Below are 13,983 nucleotides of genomic sequence, written 5' to 3' on the forward strand. Positions count from 1 at the left end.
AAGATGCCAGGAAGTGGCGGAGTCATCACGATGCCTTGTGAAGAGAAGGATGCAGTGTGTTCCCTGGAGCGAGCCTTTCAGGCCGCGACACTGGAAGACCCGGATCGCGGAAGCAGGAGGCCTCCCGAGACCACCCCCAAGAAGAAGAAGACATCGTCCGGACCGGCCCCTCGGGTGGCGGGCCCCTCAGGGCCCGCATCTTCCCAGGGGGAACCTCCTTCCATCGCATAGGAAAGCGCGCCCGGTGCCCTCCTCAGACAGGGCTCGGGGGCTCTCCCCCGGAGGGCCACCGACCTGGCCAGGGTCACGAGGGAGGCGCTTGGGCACCACATGGAGGCGTGTTACGAAGCACGTTTCCCTCAAGAAGGAGCAGGGCAAGGAAGGTCAGACCCACAGGAGTTCGTCGACAAGGCCATTCAAGAACTACAGGAATCAAGAATCATGAGAGGTTGCTGCCGTCTACCAGCTGTGGCTCCCCATCCGGGCGAGGATGGTGGGCTGCGCGTCTGCATCGACATACCAAGGCTCAACCAAGCCGCCATGATGGGGCGCCTCTGGCCCTTGCGAGTGGGGCGCTGCGGGGGTCCGCCCCACAGCTACGTTCGCATGCCTTACGGCTTGCCGAGCGCGGTTGCAACATGCCAGCGCCTCATGAGGGGCATCATGGAGGCTCAAGAAGACAGGCGTTCCGCAGCCTTGGCGGAGATGGAGATGATTCGCGAAGGGCTACCAGTGCCTCCGGAGCCTCCCGAGGCCCCTGGGCCTGGGGGCTCGTGAGGATCGGCTTCCGCAGCCTACCGAGTCTGCTGCACCAACACCCCTTCGCCCTCGACACCTTCAGGTGACATCTTACAAGTTTCATTTCCAGCTGGGAGCACCCTCCCAGGGCTGCATCGTTCCCAGGCCGCATGGGTCTGTCCCTGCGGTATGTATCCCTTTTATTTCATGTCGTTAGCTTGCTTCGTTGGGGGCGCCCCTCGGGCTGCATCATCCCCAAGTCGCTCGGGCCAGGCCTAGCGGCATGTATCTCCCTTGTGTTTATTTCCGGCTATGTATTCACCCGTCATGCTTGATTACTTGATGCCTGTCCACGGCACCTCTTCTTCTCCATGTCGACCACTTGCATGTTAAAGGGGGGGTACCTGAGCATCGCGACTCAGGGCTCCTACTGGCTCTCCAGCCCTCACCCTCTGGCCATGTCCACGGCATCGCGACCTGGCATACCAGCGACGGCTGAGACAAGCTCGAGGGCCGGGACCCAAGGACGTAGAGTGCCGGCATCTAACCAAATTTGCGGGAACACAGCACAAGATAAGGCCCAGTGCCAGGCGCAACCCGCCTAGAGGTAGGGCCCCGTGAGTCCCGCGCTGGCTCACGGGTGCCCAGATACACCTCACCTAGCCCTACCGTGCCGGCCACGTGTCAGGGCGGGGCTGTACACGCCCCGGGGGCTCCTCCCGGAGGGGGGGCCCCTCCCACATACCAGTGGAAGCACCATGCTCCGCGCTGGCTGACGACACTGCCGAGGAGCGGCTATGCCCGTACACATGCGGAGGCGCTATGCTCCGCGCTGGTGATAAACAACTGAGGGTGGCCCCCGGGCCGCATCAACCTCAGGGAGCCCAGAGCTCAGTGTCTAGCCTCATCGCAACGCCTCCCGTCGGGAGCGCCGCGCGAGGGGGCTGGGCACGGGGGCTGCGCCTGGGTCACGCCCAGACGTACGCCACCCAGCCAGGCCCCTCGGACCTGGTTCACCGCGCGTCTCTCCCCGAGCGGAGCCAAGGTATGAAGGCCGTTTGAGCGTCAAGGGGGACCCCTGAGCATCGCGACTCAGGGGCCTAACTGGTCCTGTAGCCCCTCACTCCCTAGTTCCGAAAGGCTAGTGCTGGGTGAGGCACGCGCGGGGCCGGGCTCTGCAGACGTAGAACGGTGGTCCCACTTGCATTTCGCCTCATCATTTGCTGTTTGCACGTCAAGGGGGACTCCTGAGCATCGCGACTCAGGAGCCTAACTGGCTCCGTAGCCCCTCACTCCTTTGGTCCCGTCCTGGTTTCCGGTCGGGGCTAATGTTGGGTGAGGTACGCGCGGAGTCAGGCTCTGCAGATGTAAAATGGAAGATCCACCTACATCACACCTCCCTACTTGTTGTTCGTGCGCCAAGGGGGACTCCTGAGCATCGCGACTCAGGAGCCTAACTGTCTCCGTAGCCCCTCACTCCTTTGGTCCCGTCCTGGTTTCCGGTCGGGGCTAATGCTGGGTGAGGTACGCGCGGGGCCGGGCTCTACCGGCGTAGAACACAAGCAAGTAGGGAAGAAAAGCATAAAATTCAAGGAACTTAAAAGCAAATATTACAGTCCATACTGTCGTCTCAACACCAAACGCGAGTTTAAACGCCTCCCCGAGGCATGATGCATGTGCAGGAATTAAAAGCAGGACAGGAGCAGTAGCGGAGTCACTTGGCGGCGGTGGAGCAGCGCGGGTGGCCCCGCCTCATGGAGCAGCAGGACCGGAGGCATCCTGCTTTGACTCAGTACTGAAGGCCCAGAACTTCCCCAGCAGAGCTTCAGCGCGACCCTTCACGGCCTCGGCAGCGGCGGCAGCACCCTCGCCGCTTACTGGCTCCAACAGGCTGTCGAGGTCGACGCTGGGGTCGCGAAGGTAGATGTGGGTGAAGACCCGCATCAGCGCAGCAGAAGACAGGACACGCGCCTCGGCCTCGGCCGTGGGGCCAAGGCCAAGGGCGACATCCTCAAGAGCACGAACCAGGAAGGGAAGCAACTTGGCGGGGCCGTCCTCAGCGCCGGCCAGCGGGCTCTCCAGGCCGCTGGCGTAGAGCATCTTCAGCGAAGCACGAGCCTTCTTCTCCATGTCTGCGAAGGCCACGCGATCCTCGGCAAGAACCTTGGCCTTGCTGTCCAACTCGACCCTCGTCGCCTCCAACTCCTTCCCCAGCGTACCTAGGCGGTCGCGGCGCTTCTTGAGCATTGGCCTCCCAGCCCTCAATGGCCACCTCGCGAGCCTTCATGCCTTCTTCTTGCTCCTGGCGAAGACGAACCTCTTTCGTGAGCTGGTCCCGCAGGCCTTGCAGCTCGCCCTCCAGCGCCTTGCAACGATCGCGGACTTCAACCACCTCCCCCAGGGCTGCGTCACGAGCAGCCTTCGTCTCAAGGACGGCCTGCCTCTCCTCGTCGCAGGCCGTCGAGGCTTGAACCAGCGCCGCCCGGATCGAGGCGTCGGAGCGAATCCATCCTGAAGCTAGCTCCAAGCGCCCGGCCACCAGGCGAGGGTCGGCAAGAAGATCCTGCCGCAGCCGGTCTAGTCCAGCAACAACACGCTCCAGGATGGCAGGAGGAGTTGGAGAAACAACAGTCGGCGGAACGGGGGAAGAAGGCGACAACGGCAAGACTACAGCGTCCTGAGGCGGAGCCTACTGCGCCCCAGCGGCTGTTGTGGCAGCAGTGGGCAAAGGCACCTCAGGAGTCACTTGGGCCATGGGGGCTGAGCTCGCCCCAGCCAGCTCGACCAGGCCTCGCGAGGATGACCGGGCGGGAGAAGCCCGCGCGCCACGGTCACCCCCCTCCACAGGTGGAGGCGCTACCGCGGATGGAGCCTCAGGAGCCCCCTTCGGCTTCTTCACCGCGGGAGCCAGCCTATTCAAGAGATGCGAACGTCAAGCCTCGGCAGTAGAACAAGAAATAAAGACAAGGGTCAAGCACGTACGGGTCATCGCCGGTGGGCTCGGGCAGCCTCCGACCAAACTTGAAGCCTAACAGCCGGCTGGCAAGGTCAACCTCGGAAGCAGAAGGCGCGTCTGCAGACTGCCTCGGGGCAGGGGCAGGCTCCCGCCGACCTGCTCGTCTCCATCCTCGTCGTCGTCGCTCGAAGAAAGGCAGAGACTGCGGGGCCTGCGCCAGGGGAGGGGGGCCCTCGACTCTTCGTCGGTCGCCTCGGAGTCAGGCCCCTTTTCCCGCTCCTCTTCGTCCTCCTCTTTGCTGGAGTCGCCGGAGGGCACGTCCACCAGTCCCACGGAAGCCGCCACGGGCATGAGCCCGTCCCCGTTAAAAATGGGCATGGACTCCACCACCTGCTCCCAGTGGTCGCGAAGGAACAAGGGCTTGGGAGCGCCCTCCAACCTTGCCACCTCGCCCCCCACCAGAGATTGGAGGACCGCGGCCAAATCTTCGTCGCCCAAGGCCGCGGGGCTCGGATGAGGCCTCCACATCGGGGGTGAATACTGCTGGAGTGGAGCCAGCTGGTGCTCCAGGAACTCCCTCAGCAGCAACGCACCGGACAACCTTTGCCGCTGCCGTGCCGACCGGCCTCAGGTCCGCGTCCATCTTCTCCAACACCAGTTTTGCGCGGGGGTCCGTGAGCTCCGCCCGGCACCAGTCGTTGGAGCTCGCAGGCTGCTCCGCGGGCAGGATCAGCCAAGGGTGGACGTGCCCGGCATCTACCAAGACCCACTTGCTCCTGAAGCCCTCAATCCTCTTCCCGGGATTCGAGATGGCAATGGTGCCGCCATACGCGACGAAGCTCGCGCACGCGGAAGGAGAACCGCGAGAGACCCGGAGGGAGAAGTAGTGGCGCAGCAAGGCCACTGAAGGCTGCACCCCTACGTGGGCCTTGCAGTAATAAGCGAAGATCACCAGAAGAAGGATGGAGTTGGGATGGAGATGCAGAGCCTGCAAGTTGTAATGGCGGAGGATAGAGAAGAAAAACTCGGAGAAGGGAGGCACCAGGCCCGCAGCAATGGAGCTTACAAAGAGAGGATAAAAGGTGCTCTCTCGGCCCTCAGGGGTGGCGGAGCCGGCCTTGAACACCTGTGCCCCATTGATGCCCTGCGCCGCCGCCATCTGGCGCAGCCGGGCAAGGCCCGCCTTGGACACGTTCGGCAAGTCCAGGGCAGGTGAGTACCAAGCTTCGGTCGGAGACTGACGAGGCGCCATGGCTTCCTAGGTCACGCAGCCGGAGTAGATCTAGAAATTTGGAGGAAGAAGGGGGAGGCGCAAGAAAGGGGATCTGAGCAGCAACCGGAGAAAGCAAAAGGCAAAGTCTGGGCAGATGTCGTTCCTTTGTCTACCTGCGCGGTTGCAGGAGCACTTGCGTCCCATCAACCGCCACGCGGCGCCCAAGGCCGCAGGCTGTTAGGGCCCGCGGCGCTTCGCCCTTGCCCTTTCGCCTCTCGGCACGGCCAAGTCCGGGCGCGCCTTGGGCCCGGGGGCTACTGTCGGCGTTCTGGGAACGGGGGTCCCCAGGCTTGCCTGCCTGCGGCCTGCGGCGTGGCTCAAAAGGGGGCCCAGACGGCCCATCTTCATCAACACAAGACTCAAGACCCTCGCGAGGGGCCAAGCCTCGCGGGGCGGACGACGTGGAACTTCCTCAGGCGCGGCCTCGTCAGGCTGGCTCGCGAGGAGGCGGAGAGATCAAGGCGGGGTACCTCGCGAGGTGCCCATGACGCAAGCCATGAAGACTCCGTGCGCCAGGCGGGTGCCAGCCCGCGCAGCGTCCTCCTTTCCTCTTTGGTGCAAAGGGAGCAAGCGCAGCCGCGGAGTACTGAGGCATCAGGCAAAGGTTGCCATTTCGGTGCAACGAGACCAAGACCAGGAGGACTACGAGACGGAGGTCACCGTGGAGCCCAAGACGGCGTCATCACCAGAGCTTTGCGCAGGCGAAGACTGCTTTTGTCAGGATAGTTGATACTTGCTATCCCCCTTCAAATTAGCCCGCCATTGTTGGCTCCCTTCCCGCTCGATATTTGGGGAGAGGACCAGGGCCTCTATAAATAGGACCAGCCACCCATATAGCAAGGGGGTTCGGTCGGTTGGCTAGAGAGAGAAAGAGAGAGAGAGAGAGAGAAAGGTGGCTGAACTTCTCCCAGCAGTTCATCGCCCCAGCCAAGAACAGACCCTCGCGAGGCTGTTCTTCTTTGTATTGCTCATGATCATCAGCCCCAAGAGGCAATCCACCCACCACACACTGGAGTAGGGTATTACACCACAACGGTGGCCCGAACCAGTATAAATCTTGTGTCTCTTGTGCAGTTCTTTCAGTAGTCTAGATCTTTGCGAGACGGAGAGGTAGAAGACGTAATCTCCGCGTGCACCCTAGTGTTCGAACCTTAAGGGTCTGCCGGAACCCGAAATCCGACATAGACCTCTACACTGCAAATGTCCCTGCTCATCTTCAGTACAAGGAACATACTGTACTACTATCATACTCCCTCCATTCCAAAATATAAGTCTTGGTAGAGATTTCCACTATGGATCACATACAGATGTATCCAGATACATTTTAGAGTGTAGATTCACTCATTTTGCTCCATATGTAGTCCATGGTGGAATCTATACAAAGACTTGTATTTAGGAATGGAGAGAGTACATATTAAAGAAGAACGGAAGAGGAACATGGTAAAGAAGAGCAAGCAGATTTTGGATAATAAAATGTTGGTTGCGTAGTGCCCACACATGATGAACCAGAGCGCATAAAGAATGCAACTCCCAGCTGTCTCTCGACCATTTTAGGCGGTTGGATGAAGATCCTACGTCTCCTAACCCTTCTTCTTCCTCGTCTCTGATTCTTCCCATACAGAACACCGCACGGGCCGCCGGCCGGACCACCGCCCCCCACCGCCTGTGTTCCTCCGCCACCCCCACCCCCACCCCCGCCCCAACCCCCACCCGCGTCGAGTTTTCTTCATTCGGCGAGGCCCCACAACCACCCGAGCCCCTTCGATCGCACCGGCGAACTCCGTCGAGCTCTGAAAAATTGACTGACCCAATTTTGAAATTTAGTCTACTGTGATTTAACTAGTGTGGAATATAGAAGGGGAAAACCATAAGCATTGGGAGTATAGTGTTGATCGTGCCATGGCGGATCTGAAGGTGCAAACCGGACAAAGGCAACTTTGCAACCAAGACAAGAAATTAGAGTAAAGCAGTGGCGATCTATTTTCTTGCTGTGATAAATAAGTTGAGCAGATACTAAAGAGTACCGCCTCTGGTGCGGCGTCGTGTATGCATCTGCTGAGAATTTGACGGTGTTGTGGTAGTGATGGCTGTCGGCGGTGAAAGTGTGTTATATCGACTAGAGGGGGGGTGAATAGGCGATTTTTATGAAAGTCTTCAAAACGTGGGAGTTATGAAGACAAACAGCAAAGATTTTGCCTATTACTATGCAGCGGAAGTTAGATTACACTAGGCAAGCCATGGTCAAGTATTCAATAGAGTGAAAGCACAAAGACAAATAGCTGCAGTGTAATAAGGATCAGGTAGGAAGAAGTTATGAAGCCAAACAGATCATACGTTCACGTTGTGAAGACAAAAGATAGAGCAAGCATGCAATGGCTTCACAATGAGTAACAGTAAGAAAAAGGAAGTGAAGATGAAACCGGTGACTCGTTGAAGACAATGATGTGTTGGACCAGTTCCAGTTGCTGTGACAACTGTACGTCTGGTTGGAGCGGCTAGGTATTTAAACCTTAGGACACACAGTCCCGGACACCCAGTCCTGAACACGCAGCTCAGGACACCAAGTCCTCACCGTATTCTCCTTGAGCTAAGGTCACATAGTCCTCGCCCAATCACTCTGGTAAGTCTTCAAGGTAGACTCCCAAACCTTCACAGACTTCGTTCACTGGCAATCCACAATGTCTCTTGGATGCTCTGAACGCGACGCCTAACCGTCTGGAGGATTCACAGTCCTCAAGTGTAATAAGTCTTCATATCACACAGACAAGAAGACTTAAGTGATGCCCAATGTTCTCTGGCTCTGGGTGGTTAGGGCTTTTCTCCTCGCTAGGAATTTTCTCTCAAAGGCTTCGAGGTGGGTTGCTCTCAAACGACAAAAGCCGTGCACTGAAATCTGAGCAGCCAACCGTTTATGGTTGTAGGGGGTGGGCTATTTATAGCCACTTGGCAACCCGACCTGATTTGTCCGAAATGACCCTGGGTCACTAAGGAACTAACATGTGTCTCAACGGTCAGATTTCAAACTCTCATGGCAACTTTACTTGGGCTACAAGCAAAGCTGACTTGTCCGGCTCTAGACAAGATTCGCTCTCATTGTCTTCACTCGAAGACATAGGTTTTTGATTTAGGCATCACTTCAGTCATTCTGACTGGTTCTCCTGGACCCCACTTAACAGTATGGTGGTTCCTATGACTCAACACAAAAGAAAAAGAACTACGAAAGATCTAAGTCTTCGAGCTCCATAGGCTTCATAACATGTCTTCATTTGTCATAGTCTTCAATGTGAATATCTTCATATACCACCTTTGGCTTCAATGTCTTCATACATTTTTAGGGGTCATCTCTGGTAGTAAAACCGAATCAATGAGGGACTTCTACCTGTGTTATCCTGCAATTCTCACAAACACATTAGTCCCTCAACTAGGTTTGTCGTCAATACTCCAAAACCAACTAGGGGTGGCCCTAGATGCACTTACAATCTCCCCCTTTTTGGTGATTGATGACAAACTAGTTGAAGTTTTCAACGGGGAATATAGTCTGTGAAATTGTAAAGGATAAGGAATTGTCTTCATAAGTTTCAAGGGCTCCCCCTGAAGATGTGCATATAAGTTAATTTGCTTTTGGAATGCAAATGCACATGGCAGGTTGTACTTGTGGAGATCCAATTCAGCTTATGATGACAACCCACTATGCATGTGAAAGTATATGAAGATAATGACATGCATAATGGAAAATGGACGTCTGCAGAATGAGATAAGTGCGGAATTTATCGTCGCACATGCGGAATTTATCGTCGCAAACAGGGTGGCAAACAAGTAGCAGACGACCATCGAGTTTTAGTGTTACAACTCAAAGAACCAAATGAAGCAAAAACGAGAGTTGTAAGCACGAAGCAAAATATAGCAAAACATAAAGCACCCGCCCATATGGACCCGCTTGAAGACTATCAACCCATATGCTTCTCCCCCTTTTGTCAGCAAGGACCAAAAAGGTTTGAAGACATAGAGTGTCTACTCGTTCCCAGGAGCAGCAGGGTCGTTGGAGGTGTTTGGCGGTGCAGAAGAGCTTGGAGGTGCTGAAGCAGGTGGCGGTGATGTAGCATCGTCTTCTTCATCAATGATTCTGGCAGTGACTGTGGCAGCAGATGAAGAAAACTCAGAGTCTTCAAGTGATGGTGTGTTGCTCATCACAGCCCTTCTAGGAGGTGTGGTGTCAAACTTAAATCGCTCAGTGAAGCCATCCTCTTCAAGTTCAGCTTCAGTACACATCATTGATAGCCCTTTCCATGTACGACGACAGGTTTCATGAGTGATGAAAGCATTCTTGGTGGCAAGATTTCGAAGACGATTAACATCCACCAAGAGGCTTTTCATCTGACGCTTTAGCCAGTTGTGATGCCTATCTTGTTTTTGATGAAGGGCCACAAGAAGCTCTCGGTTATTGAGAACACGAGCGCGCTTCTTGGGTCTGGAAGCAGTTGCACTATCAGTGGCTTCAGTTGAAGCAGTGTGTGGCGCACGTGTAGTGCCAGCCAAAGGATACACCCTGGAGATGGCTTCAACACCTTCATCATTTTGAGTGAATCTCTGGTGTTCTGCATTCTGAAGACTCAAAGGTTGCTTGGTAGGCTCAGGATATATAGCTTCAGCAGAGGTATCCACATCTGGCAAGAAGATCCGATGGTTGCGGGCTGAGGGCTGATATGAGATCGCAGAGTGAAGCTTGATCAGTCTCATTACCCAAGGAGCATAGAACTTTAAACCAAACAGATCTGAGCCTGATGCAGCGAGTTGGCGTATGAAGAAATCCTGTGCGTTGAAGCATTTGCCATGAAGGATACAGAATATCAGAGTCTTCATTGCACCCTCAATCTTGGCATTTGGAGAGTGCCCTTTAATAGGCCAGAGAGTCTGCCGGATAATGTGATAGATTGTTCTGGGCAGGTACTCAAAGTCTTCAACGAAGAACTCTGTTGGATAAGGAGCATCGAGAGGCAGTGGCTTCATCATGGAGAGCATCTGACTCATATTTGGTTCAGGCCTCTGGAATATGCTCTCAAGAGCTTCAGTGTGTAGTGGACAACCTTCCTCGAAGAGTTCGCCAGGAGTGGGCAGGCCGGTGAGCTCAATGATATCGAATGCATTGGCTTCGTGATGGACATTGCCGGTCATCCACTCCAGGGCCCAAGTCTTCGGATCTCTGTTGTATCCCTTGATGTGTAGGGTGGCATAGAATTGCAACAGAAGCTCTTCATTCCAGTGCTCTTCATCAGTTATAAACTGCAGCAGACCCACTTGCTTGGAGCAATCCAGCGCTTCCTCTAAACAGGGCAGACCAACAATAGCTTCAACATCAAGGCGCTTGTGTGGGAAGATGCGACCTTGGTTGTATAGGATGCATGAATAGTAGCTGCGCTGAACCTATCTGATGAAATCCTTTCCCTCGAATAGGGGTTCTTGGAGCTGTTGAAGAATGTATTGTCTGCCTTGAAGCTATTGATGTCGAAGGAGCCAGGTGCTGATGCAGGACCTGGGAACCTTGGCAGCCTTGGGACTGGCTTCTGAACATGAGGCCTGTGCTCAACATGATAATCAAATTGAGGACCAGCAGCAGACTCAGGAACAGAAGTGTCTGGATCAGTAGCTTCGCTGTCTGCTGAAGCTTTTGGTGGGGAGGGCTCTACATTGGCTTCAGTGTTGGTTGTGGCAGCCTCAACTTTTTCAGCCTCCGCTTGACTAGCTGGAGGGTCAGTCACAAGCACGTTCTCCTGGAGAACTGCTTCTTGGTGGAGCATTGGAGTGGGCTCTTGTGGTGCTTCTTCTTCGGCTGATGCAGCCGGAATGTCTTTAGCATAGACTTGAGGCCTTGGACCTTTGCGAAGCCTGCGGAATGCAGACGACGCCTGTGGTGTTGGAGTGGGCTGGGCCTCATTGTCTTCTTCCTCTTGAGGGCGATCCGCCCATGACGCATCTTGTGCAATTGGCGTCAAAGGACGACCAATGCTGATGAGTTTGCTTTGTTCATACTGAGGAAGGGCTGCATCATCTTGTACATTGTCCTGACGACCAATGTCTTCAACAGCAATGGGGTCGGCTGCTGGTATGTCTTCAGCTTCAGGAGCCTCTATGGAAGCAGGCTCATGAACTGTCAGTTGTCGTTCTGCATTGGGGTGAACCATAGAAATAGGTTCAACTATCAAAGGCTCTGTGGGAGCATCCCGAGATTTCTTGATCTTTCGCTTCTTCTTGCTGGGGGCAGTAGGAGAGGCTTTAGAGCTTTTCCTCTTCCTGGTTTCAGCCTCAACAGTTCTTGTCTTCTTGAGTTCTGAAGCTGTTGATCGGCTCTTTGGCTTCGAGCCAGTCGTTGCAGTTGGGAAGACAATTGGAACTGCTTCTTGCCTTCATGCCTCTGGTTCAGCCATAGCAGGCTTCTTCTTCTTCTTCGCGGCCATCTTGGGGTCGATGCCAGGACGCCCAAGTGCCTTGCGCTTCTCGGCCTCATTGTAGGCTTGCACACATCGTTCTGCCAGAGACTTCATCCGCTCACGTGAACCTTGAGCTTCTGCACGCTTCTTCAGAAAATTTTCTTTTAGCTCATGCAACATGGTCTTGAAGCTCTTCACTTCTTGCACGCTGAGCTTGGCCATATTCTTCTTGAACTGAGCCTTTTCATGATCAATTTTCTGCTTCAGTTCAACAATGCGCTGGGCAATGGCAAGTTCTGAAGCAATTGTGCCTTGGAAGGCGACGCTGAGGCCAACAGGCAGCTGTAGATCTTCGAAGCTTATGTTCAGTGTGGCAAACCATTCGTCGATGAAGTTGTGGATGATGGCGACATCAAAGAGCGGCAAATTGTTGAAGATCTCAGCTTCTTCTTTGCTCTTGATGAGCTGCTCTAGAGCGTCATCTCCAAGATCTTCATCACTTGACAGATCAATGGCTTCGCTGCGCAGAATGGTAGCAGCTGTGAGCTCTTTGCCGGTGAGTGGCTGAGGCACCTTGGCCTTCTGGGGCTTGGAGACGCGGGATACGTCTTCAGACTGCACACTGTCTTCAGGAGGTGCAGTTGCCAATGGCTTCGCCCTTGAGATTTTTGATGAAGGGGCTGGCTTTGAAGCTTTTGGCTTCTTCGACTGCTTCGGCTTCGGTACAGCAGGAGCTTCATCAGATTCAGAGTCAGCTGGAGGGTCATTCACGGCAGTCCCTTGGACTAAGATGCGGGTGATGAGGCCCTCAAGATTGGCATACGGACCGATGATATTGGGTTCTGCGTAGCGTGTGCCATCTGCCCTTGGAGCTGAGGGACCAGGGTTGAAGTCTAACCCAAATTTCTTCTTGTCCTGCTTTGCTGATTGTTGGGCAAACTGGAAGTTGCGCTTGAACAGATTGTCGTCACGACACCAGACGAGTGACGACGGATGCGCATCATCAGGCTGTGGTCCTCGGACCATGCATGGGTAGAAGCCTTGAGCAATGGCTTCATCTCTGGTCCTGGGTATGAGATTCTTGTAAAGGATGTCCCCCCATGGTCTCTTGATGGCACTTTTCTCAGCATACTCCTGGGTGACGAAGCGGTATTTGAAACATTGTTCTGCCCAATAGCGTCGAATCCATTGGATTCGGGTCTTGCGCTGCCCATAATTCTCTTCAGGATCTGTTTTATACATTTCTGCCAGGTCTTCAGGCAGATCTTTGGAAGTTCCTTCACGTCGCTGCCTGCCCCCTTTCCTTGCTGCTGCTTCTGAAGTCATAAACTTTAACTTGAAAGGCTTCAAAACTTTCAAAGGCTTCAAAGGCTTTCTTTTGCTGGACCAACAGGAACTGGCTTCAGGAGAATTTGTGTGTTGTTGTAGGAATTCTGCAAATGAATGCAGACTATGAGAACCAAAGGATTCTCCCACGGACATGTACCTGTGACAGCATTAAGGTGCGAGGGAAGGGGAAGAGGTCATATGCATTCTCAGAAGATTTTGAAGATTAATCAGTTTAGAAGACATTGACCTCATCATGCGAAGACATTCACTCATTGATAAGAAGTTGGTTCCAGATTTGTACGAACCCACAGATCAGTACAAGTGAGGAATCTAACTACTTCATGAAGCACAAGTGAATATACTAGGCATGTTATGAGATGCAGACTGAGAGATCTAACTTGTGTGAAGATAAACTTCTTATGGTAGAAAGTGACAGAACCATGAGATCAAAAGGGGCTATAAAAAGAAGTTTTATTTACCACACTTGGAACTGCTAGACGAAAGTGGGAGATGATGCCGAGCAGTTCAGTCCTCCGTGCCCTAACTTGGTGACGGAAGACACCTACGGCGATGGCGGAGAGGACGATGTCCGCGATCGGCGTGAAGACGGCGTCGGAGAAGTTGCGGCAGCGAAGCGCTTCGTCGCCGGCGTCGTCGAGGGCTAGCGGTGGCGCTAGGGTTCGTGCGAGGGTGGAAGAAGGAGATAATGACCGCGGTAAGTGTGAATTTATAGGCACAAGGGCGGCACTGTGCTATTACACAGGTGCCCCTGGCGATTCGCATCTGAGGAACGCGTGGCCAGTTTGCGGAAGTTTGGGGTTTGTTCCACGTCCCACGCACGCCTGGATTGTCGGGCAGTCGTTCCTGCTTCTCCGGATTTTATGTGGAGGAATGAGCATTGAAAACGGACTTTATGGTTGTCTCTATATCTTCTGCTGACAAGGACGTAGCGAAGACATTCGACAGTTTCAATAGAATGCATATGACTTGGAGAGATAGAATTTGAGATAGAAAGCATAGAGAGATTAGGGTCCGATCACATTCACTTAGTTCAAAAGATTCAACCAAGAAGACATAGCTATAAGTGAATGCTGTAGAGGACAGAACACTAGTATGTATACATCTATATAATCAACGTAGTGAAGATAATCATGAAGACATGTTGAGTTCGAAGCCAAACCAAATGTGAAGATATTGCAAGGTAACGCCTTGAGTGAAACACTTCAAAACAGAACATTTGGTGGTGGCGTTACCCACCGTAT

This window comes from Triticum urartu, chromosome 3A (genome assembly GCF_056163025.1).
Source record: "Triticum urartu cultivar PI428250 chromosome 3A, HENAU_Tu73, whole genome shotgun sequence".
NCBI lineage: Eukaryota > Viridiplantae > Streptophyta > Magnoliopsida > Poales > Poaceae > Triticum > Triticum urartu.